This window comes from Monodon monoceros, unplaced genomic scaffold, assembly GCF_005190385.1.
Source record: "Monodon monoceros isolate NGI ecotype Baffin Bay Population unplaced genomic scaffold, NGI_Narwhal_1 Super_Scaffold_5, whole genome shotgun sequence".
NCBI classification, from domain to species: Eukaryota; Metazoa; Chordata; class Mammalia; order Artiodactyla; family Monodontidae; genus Monodon; species Monodon monoceros.
The window spans coordinates 114,192,438-114,201,282 of record NW_021703782.1 but is presented as its reverse complement, the minus strand read 5'-3'; the positions used below and the strand labels follow the sequence as shown (position 1 = coordinate 114,201,282).

The window sequence follows — 8,845 nt, the reverse complement described above, 5'->3', positions numbered from 1 at the left end:
CAAAAAAAAAAAAAAAAAAAAAAAAAAAAAGATCCAGGCCTTGGGAAAGAACACAAAAGGCTTTGTTCGAGTGACCAGCTGGACGCCTGAGCAGGGTTCCAGGGCTCGGTGTGACCGTGGTGGACGCAAGGCTGCCCTGACCTCCTTCTAGGGGTGGCTGAGGCTGCCCTGACCTCCTTTTAGGGGTGGCTGAGACTCTGCACCACCAGCCAGCTTGTCTCCCTGCCATCTGCTTCCTCCCCTCCTTCCCCAGGAGCCTTCCCGAGGCCACTCCCTGAAACCGAGTCAGACTCTGCTTCCGCGAGCTGACCTGGACGCGTGCTGTGCTGCCCACCTGCCCAGTGACCAGTCTGCTTACTTTGTATGGTGTGCCTCGTTCCAGGACTGCCTTCAGAGGGTTTGTGAGCAGAGGAAGCCTCAGGTAACAGGGCCACCGGGGTGGCTGGAGCAGTGAGCTGATCACCTGAAGTCTGGCAGGGGACCAGGGTGGGAAAGAAAAAAGGCACTTCGCTACCCAGCAAAGGCGGGAGGGCTTTCTGGGCCACGGGGTCAGGAGCAGCCAGTGGGGGGCGGGGGGGCGGGCTGCAGGCTGTGTTGTCCCGCCGGGAGCCCAGCAAGGAAAACCAGAGAAGCAGGACAGACTCCTGAGCAGGAAGCTCAAGTTTCCTGAACAGCAGGGATTCGTGGGAGGGAGGGTGCTGGGTCCCTGAGGGCCATTGTGGGGGGAGGGCCTGAGGGGCTGGGAGAGGCCCTGTGCCTGCGGCTCTGCCCGACGCAGCTGGGTAACTGTGGCTGGGCCATGGCCTGTTTGGTCAGCAGCGACCTTGGGCCTGGTACGAGCCTCCCTGGTCCCTGACCAGGCAGGACATGAAGAGGGGCCTGGGAGTGGGTGCCTTGAGTCTGAAGTGGGGACCTTGGGGAAGCAGCTGGACAGAGAGGTCTGGAGCTCGGGAGAGACAGACCAGGGCATGTGAGAGGTGTCCAGGGCCTGGGGAGTGGGAGACAAAGCAATTTCAAGGCTGGGAGACACAGAAGAGCCCAATCGCACAGAAGCCAAAAGACAGGTGTCCCAGAGAGGCGGTTACCAGCAGAAGTGGCAATGGCATGTGGCTAGAGGGGAGGGTGGCCTCGTGGCTGGGGGAGGGGCCGAACGGATTTCCCAGGACTGGAAAGGGACTCTGAGAGGAGGCCCCTCCTGTGGCTTCCTGGGAGCAGCCCCACTTCAGGTGGCCCAAGGGGACAAGAGGTGGGAGGGCAATTCCTGAGGAGGGTGGGTCCACATCCCTGGGAGGGGGCGTCACCTACCAGTACCCTGAAGGGCAGCCCGCACAGGCCAGGCTGGGCTGGGGGTTGCGGAAGGGCCTCTCTGGCTGTCCATCTAAGCCAAATCACAACAGAACCGGATGGCCAGGCTGCCTCAGGCTCACACATGGAGACAGTGACCTTGGTTGGCCTTTGGCCCACTTTGAGCAGCGTCAGAAAGATCCCACCCCCCTGCACTGGGTGCAGACTGCAGGGATCGGTGGCCATACGGAAACTCGGCACAATGGGCGGGTCAGGGAGAGAGCAGAGTCACGGAGGCTGGAACCCATGGCAGAGCCCCTCCCGCCTCTACCTCCCAAGGGCCTCGAGATGGCCCCACGCAGGGGTCCCTGGTGCCCATCCACCCCCGACGGCAAGTAGCTCCCTCCGTCGGTAAGCACTGCCCTCCCTCACCCCAGCAACGGGCCAGGAGCCATCCCACCCTCTCAATTTGTCAGCCTAATTGCCTCGCGCCCTGGGCGGGACCGGCTCCAGCTGCAAGGCAGGGGGCGGGGCAGGAAGGAATCGGACCTGCACGGCCCCACCCAGGCGCGCACCAGTCCTGCCCGGAAACCCCTGGGCAGGCCAGACCCCTGCTACGTCTCCCACGCCCGTGCGGGGAACCAGGCTCCGGGGCGACTGCCAGGACTCCCGCGCACCAGGGCTAGTTGGGAGGGAACCGGGCCTCAGAGCCCCGCTTGCCCGGAGCGGAGCCCAGAACCCCGGGCCACCTCCGGGCGCGTTGCGCCCGCCCCAGCCTCTGCAGGCCCCAGGCCGAGAGCCCCCGTAGGTGTCTCGGCTTCGCTCGGCGGCCGCCCCGCCCGGGCCGGCCTGGCTGTCCCACCTGCCCGGACGGTGACCGCAGCACTCCGTACGCAGTCCCTCCGTTCGCTGCTGTGCCTGCGACCGGCGCCTCCCGGTTTAAACCCGCTCAGGCCCCTCCCCGGGGCGGCACGTGGTGCTTCCGATGGGTGCGGGCGCCCTGAAGCCGGGAGGGGCGCGGGACCGGGAAGCCCACGCGGGGCTGGGTCGACGCCCCCGCGCGCTCCCCTTGGCCGCCACGGTCTGTGAACACCCCTAGGCGGGGAGGAGGGCGGCTGCCGAGGAGCAGGGTCCTCTCGCTCCTACCCAGCCCCTTTCGTCAGCTCCCCCAGAGTCACCGCGAAGGAACGCGGGCGGCCGCAGGGAGCAGGGTGCGTCCCGCGCCGCCCTGACGGCCTCTGAACGGAGTTTGCAAGGTAAATGCGGCCCCGCCCGCCGCGCGCAGAGTTTCGCTTTACAAACGTGACTTCATCGCCCGAGGGGGCCCATGGGGCCGCTGGTGCAGGCGTTGACCTCGACCCAGGGACCCCTCTTGTCCAGTCCCCTTCGTCGTCCAGGCCTCGCTCCCGCCTCGGGGCCGGCGGCTTGCGCTGCTGCTTCGTCCTGGGGCTGCCGGGCCAGGCTGTCCTCAGAGGCTGCCTCCATGACCGAGTGGCTTTCCTGCCTTGACCGTGGAAGAGATGGGGTCTCTGTCCCCAGCAGGCTTCCAGTCTGTCTGGAAGGGATGACCAGGCCTTGCCCCATGGGTTCAGCACCTCCACCTGGGATCGGAGCAGGCGTTCTGTCCAGCAGGAGGACCTGGGCCCCTTCTCAGACTCCAGTCCCAGCGCCCACCTTCCGGGGCCGGGGACTCCTGGAGCAGCTGAGGAAGAAGGGCCAGAGCCTGGCAGGCTGGGGCCACAGCCCAGGACAGGAGCCACACGTGGATCTTCTGGCTGGTCCTCCCCTTTGCTGCCCAGAGATCCCAGATGGATGGGATGGAGCAGGTGCCCCTTGCCCCCCAGGGTCAGGACCCAAGGCCTGTCCTCCTCTGTCCCCAGTCCCGGCCCTGAGGACTCAGTCTTTCCCCTTCCCCAGGCCTCACTTCTTTCCGGGTCGTTCTCGACCAGATACTCATCCAGGGCCACCCAGCCACCTCCGACACGTACCATGAGAGCACCTTGAGACACCTGCGCAGGCACAGGGGCTGGGGGGCCGGGCTTCCAGGGTAGAGGGTGCCAGCGTTGGCTCCCGTGGCTCTGTCCTCACTCCCACCCCCAGGCCCACGCTCACACCTGCTCACCAAGGCTTCCTGGACCCTGGGCCGACCTTTGGCCGCCTGTGTCCTTGTCGCTGTCTGCGTACCCCACCCTGGCTATGCTATGTGGCTGCTGCTGGCCGCTGGAGAGGCCTGACCTGATAGAGTAGTGAGCTCCAGCCTGGGCCCCTACCCCCGCCCCCCGCCCAAGGCATGTCAGGCCAGCTGCCTTCGGCCCGTCTCTGCTCACCAAACGCCAGGACGCTGTCCATGAGGTCCCGCTGGGAAACGTGCCGAGCTGGCTGTGGCTCGTGGCCGGGAGTGCAGCCCGGAGCCTCTTCTCCGTGGGGTCGGGTCACTGCAGGCAGCACTGCTGCCAGGCCACGAAACCCAGGTGTGGGCCAGCTCCTCGCTGTGGGAAGGAGGTGTGAGGCTGCCCAGGCCTGGGTCTCTCTGTGCCCAGGGGTGGGTAGCACGCCTGCCTGTGCCGTCCCTGCCCCAGCCGTGCCCACTGGTCCTCATCCCTCCGGCTCCTCTCGCTGTGGCTCTAGCCCCCTGTGGTGGCCTCCAGCTCAGATCTTCCAGGAACCCTCCCGGGGGGCAAGCCTCGATGACCGTCCTGCTCCCGAGGCCCTTGGGCTGTCCCTGGTCAGCCAGAGCTGCTGCCGTCCTTGGAGCTCTGGTTACCACCGTTCTATGAATAACCACTCTGGGGACCGCATATAAGTGGCATCATGCCGTGTTCGTCCTCTTGTGTCCAGCTTATTTTACATAGCGTAGTGACTTTAAACTTCATCCGGGCTGTATCAGACATCAGGATTTCATTCTTTTTAAAGCCTGCCCCGTATTCCATTGTGTGTATATACCCAATGTGCTTTATGGTTTCATCTGTTGGTGGATACTTGCGTTGCTTCGTCTTTCCTTTCTGAAAGCTTACCCTCACTCATGTTGCATGTCAGGGGCTGGCTGAGGCTCCGCTCTGCCACCTTCACTTCAGGATCCAGGCTGATGAAATTACCATAATCTGGAATATCGCTGGTCCTCCTGGCTTAAGGAGTGAGAACTTGGGAAGGTCTTATACTGGCAACTAAATGTTCTGGTGTGAAGGGGCCACGTGCCACTTCCTCTCATACCCCACTGGCCAGCACTGGTCATATGGTCCCCCTGACCACGAGGGGTGGCAATGCCGTCCTCCTGTGCGCTGGATGGAGTAGCGCTGGTGAACGGTACTCGTGACCACACAGCCCCTCATTCAAAACCATCACACTTATCCCACCTGTCATGATTTTAGTCATTCAGTTTTGTAGTTCATCCTCTAAATCAGCGGTCCCCAACTTTGTGGCACGAGGGACCAGTTTTGTAGAAGACGGTTTTTCCATGATGCGGGGATGGAGGGGGAGGACGGTTCAGGAGGTAACGCGAGCGGTGGGGAGTGGCAGATGGAGCATCATGCGCTTGCCCGCTACCAGTCCGCGGCCGGGGGCTTGGGGACCCCTACTCTAAATAATGAGGAGCACAATTTGACGCCAATGATTGCTTTCCTCATAAGTGGTCTGGCATCGTGCTATGACAGTTCCTATGATTTCTGCCAAGTGAAGACTATTGACTTTATCCCACGTGTGCAGTTGTTCGGACACTCTTCTGACCCCTAGACAGCGCCTCACCCAAAGCTGAACCTACTACAGGCACAGCCCAGAGATCACCTACAAGGTAACATTTCTGCCATTGAATAACTTGGGGTTTAAAACCTGAACTTCATAGAACATGTGTATCACTCAGTTCTCTTTCTAGCGATATTTACACGGGAACATTTTATCTTCACATCACCCCAGATCAATAAACGAGCTTTAATCGAACAGTGTGCAGGGGAAATCTTGAATGAAACCTCAGATAGGATGGCTAGATGGCCATGACCACCTGAGGGTGTTGTGCAAAGCTCGGGGTCAACAAATGTCTGTGTGGGTGGTGGGATGGGGTGGGGCTAAAAGAAGCCACGTCCCTGCAGATGGACTTGTTAGCATCCGTGTTCATCGCCGTGTTTGGGAAGCAGTGTGTTTAGCACTTCACACTCACTTATCTGTATGTGTACTGAGTGGCTTTTAGTTACATTATAATTTTCCCCACGTAGATGTCCAACTGATATTTTTGTGGAGAATGTCTAATTCTTGGGAATATTCTCTTGCCATTAAAGGGAAGAGGCCTGTGTGTGATCAGTCACAGTACACGGCCTAAATTTTTTTTTCATATAATGTCTATTCCATAGCATAGGTTATCTTTTTCAAACTCTAAAAAAACTTTGCACACTCGCTATTATTACTGATGTGCAAATCACATTTTCACGTTTACTAAGATTGTGGATAAATGCTTTGTCCCCATCCTCACTCATCAGATCATTTTTTTCATGCCAAAAGAGGTTGAAATCAAGGCAAAATACATAATCTTTTGAGTGTCATATATTATAAAGAAACCAGGCTCTGGGGCTTCCCTGGTGGCGCAGTGGTTGAGAGTCCGCCTGCCGATGCAGGAGACACAGGTTCGTGCCCCGGTCTGGGAGGATCCCACATGCCGCGGAGCGGCTGGGCCCGTGAGCCATGGCCGCTGAGCCTGCGCGTCCGGAGCCTGTGCTCCACAACGGGAGAGGCCATGACAGTGAGAGGCCCGCGTACCGCTAAAAAAAACCAGGCTCTACATTTTGTTAAATGTCACCTTTTGGAAGAATACATGTTTAATAAGTTTCCAAAAACGTCCTACTGTGCCTGCTGTTTTGGAGATTAGAAATCTGTATGTGCGGCGGACAGGTTTCAAGACCAGTGTCCCGTGTTTGATATTCCCAGTGGGGGATTTCCTTGAAGACGCTTGCTGGTCAGTTCTCTAGCTGAGGAGCCCCTGCGTGTTGAGAAGCACACGTTGTTCTGGACGACGTCAGAGCATCAGCCCCTTCAGCGACTGGACTGTTTCTTCCTCAGGAGTTGGTGTGGAGCCTCCCAGACCAAACACCACACTCCCTTTCTCTGTCAGAAAGCTGGGGTAAATTGTATATATTTGTATAACTGAAACACTTTGCCGTATACTTTAAACTATATGTCTATATATATATATTTGTGTGTGGGGGGGGTACGCAGGCCTCTCACTGCTGTGGCCTCTCCCGCTGCGGAGCACAGGCTCCGGACGCGCAGGCTCAGCGGCCATGGCTCACGGGCCCAGCCGCTCCGCGGCATGTGGGATCTTCCCGGACCGGGGCACGAACCCGTGTCCCCTGCATCGGCAGGCGGACTCTCAACCACTGCGCCACCACGGAAGCCCCAATATATATACATTCTAAGTAATATAGGATGGTAACTGAAAGAGAAAGATTAAAAAACAGGAAGCTGGAGTAAAATACGACTTTTTGTTCGAACAGACCCTTTGCTGCCACCTGCTGGAGAACTCTCGGAATAAATATCCACTTTTGCCACCAATTGTTGGAGGCCGTGAAGCCATAACTGAGATGCGTTACAGTGGAAATGAGAAGCACTCCTCTGAATCAGGAAGGTGCCGGTGCCTCCTTAGAGCGGGTGTTCTCGCGGTCAGGGAGCCCGTAAGTCTCCCCGCTCCTACTGCCTGGCCTGGACCAATCGTGAAGAAAGAAAGAGTCGGACCGAGGAGGACCAGACGGCGGGCGTGAAACGAGCACCCAGATGTAGACCCCGCCACGCCCTGGTTCCCTGGCGGGCTGCGAAGGCTGTCCAAGGGTGGGAAGCGCCGCCGACCCAGAGAGGGACAGGGCAAACCCGTGTTTGCACCGTCTCTGTCCAGTGGCCTCAGATCAGGCCATCGGAGAAGCCCCTGTCCTCTCCAGGATGGTGGGGGGAGGCGCATTTCCCAGCCTCTGCCCTCCTTTTCACCTTGGTTGTGGTCCCTCAGGGTGTGGCTGCCCCTGGGGGGGGGGGAGTGGGCGCTCAAGACCCCAACCCATCGGCCCACTCCCCTCTTTGCAGGGCCCTTGTCCAGCACTCACGGCCCCTTGGTGCCCCCTGGGAACCCTCCGGCTCTGAAATGTATCAGGGTGGGACACGGGTGAAAGCAGCTGGGATTCTGGCAGGTCTGCTCGTGGTCTGGCCTTCCGTCAGGAGTCTCAGGGTGGCAACTGTGTCCCATGCAGACGTTCCCACCTGCTACCCGTCCGTGCTCACTGGCTGGAGCATCTCTGCAGAAAGAAACTCCTGTCTCCTACTGTTTGGTTACCCAGTGTCCCTGTTTGTGTAGCAAAAGCAGGATAAATGCTTGATTTTTTTTTTTCAATTTAATAGTTCTCCAAATCTTGGATACTTAAGTCGCTTCCAATTTTTCACAATTACTCCCTTCTTTCCTTTTTTTGCTATTGAGGTAAAATACACATGCCGTAAAAGTTATCACCTGAGCCATTTCTTAACGAGTACAGTTAAGTGGCATTAGGTGTATTCGTGACCATAACCCTTCATCTTGTAAACAGAAACAGTATCCATGGAACCACAACTCTCCCCCTGCCCCCAGCCCTGGCACCACCCTTCTACTTTCTGTCTCTATAATTCTGACGACTCCAGGTGCCTCATATGAGTGGAATCCTGCAGTCTTGTCTTTTTGAGACTGGCTGACCTCACTGAGCAGTTTGTCGTCCAGTTTCATCCATGGTGGTAGCACATGTCATAACTGCCTTCCTCTTTAAGGCTGAATAATGTCCCATCGTATGTACAGACCACAGTTTGCTTATTCACACATCCATCCGTGGACACTTGGGTTGCTCCCATGTTTTAGCTATTCTGAATAATGCTGCATTGAACATGGGTGTACAAATATCTATTCGAGTCCTTGCTTTCAATTGTTTTGTGTATACACCTGGAAGTGGAATTGCTGGATCATGTGGTGATTATAGTTTTAACTTTTTCAGGACCCTCCATACTGTTTCCGCAGCAGTTGTACCATTTTACATTCGCACCAAAGGGCACAAGGGTTCCATTACTCCACACCCTCACCAGCACTTGTTATTTTCGGTTTTTCTCATAGTAGCCGTGCAGACGGATGTGAGGAGGCATCTCGTTGTAGTTTTGATTTGCATTTCCCTAATGATTAGTGGTGTTGAGCACATTTTTGTGTACTTATTGGCCATTTGAATATCTTTGGAGAAATGTCTATTCAAGTCCTTTGCCCATTATTGAATTGGGTTGTTTGTTTTGTAGCTGTTGAGTTTTAGGAATTCTCTGTAAATTCTGAATAATAATCAGGTATATGATTTGCAAATGTTTTCTCCCATTCTGCGGGTTGCCTTTTTACTCTGAGGACAGTGTCTTTGGATAAACAAAATTTTCAAATTTTCATAACGTCTTATTTGTCTTTTTTCTTCTTTTGTTGCCTGTGCCTTTGGTGTCATACCTAAGAAGTCACTGCCAAATCAAAAGTCATGCATTCTTGGGCTTCCCTGGTGGCGCAGTGGTTGAGAGTCTGCCTGCCGATGCAGGGGACACGGGT

The 8,845-nt window shown here is 56.9% G+C and overlaps 1 protein-coding gene across 1 annotated transcript in view; it reads right to left on the bottom strand.

Annotated features, from left to right (window-relative positions):
• The window catches only part of LOC114883935 (epiplakin-like), a 5,901-nt gene extending 3,549 nt beyond the window's left edge, over positions 1 to 2,352 (bottom strand). The window contains exon 1 of the mRNA XM_029202286.1: positions 2,147 to 2,352. The gene's annotated coding sequence lies outside the window, so the exon portion shown is untranslated. The remainder of the gene's footprint in view (positions 1 to 2,146) is intronic.
• Positions 2,353 to 8,845: the final 6,493 nt, after the last annotated feature.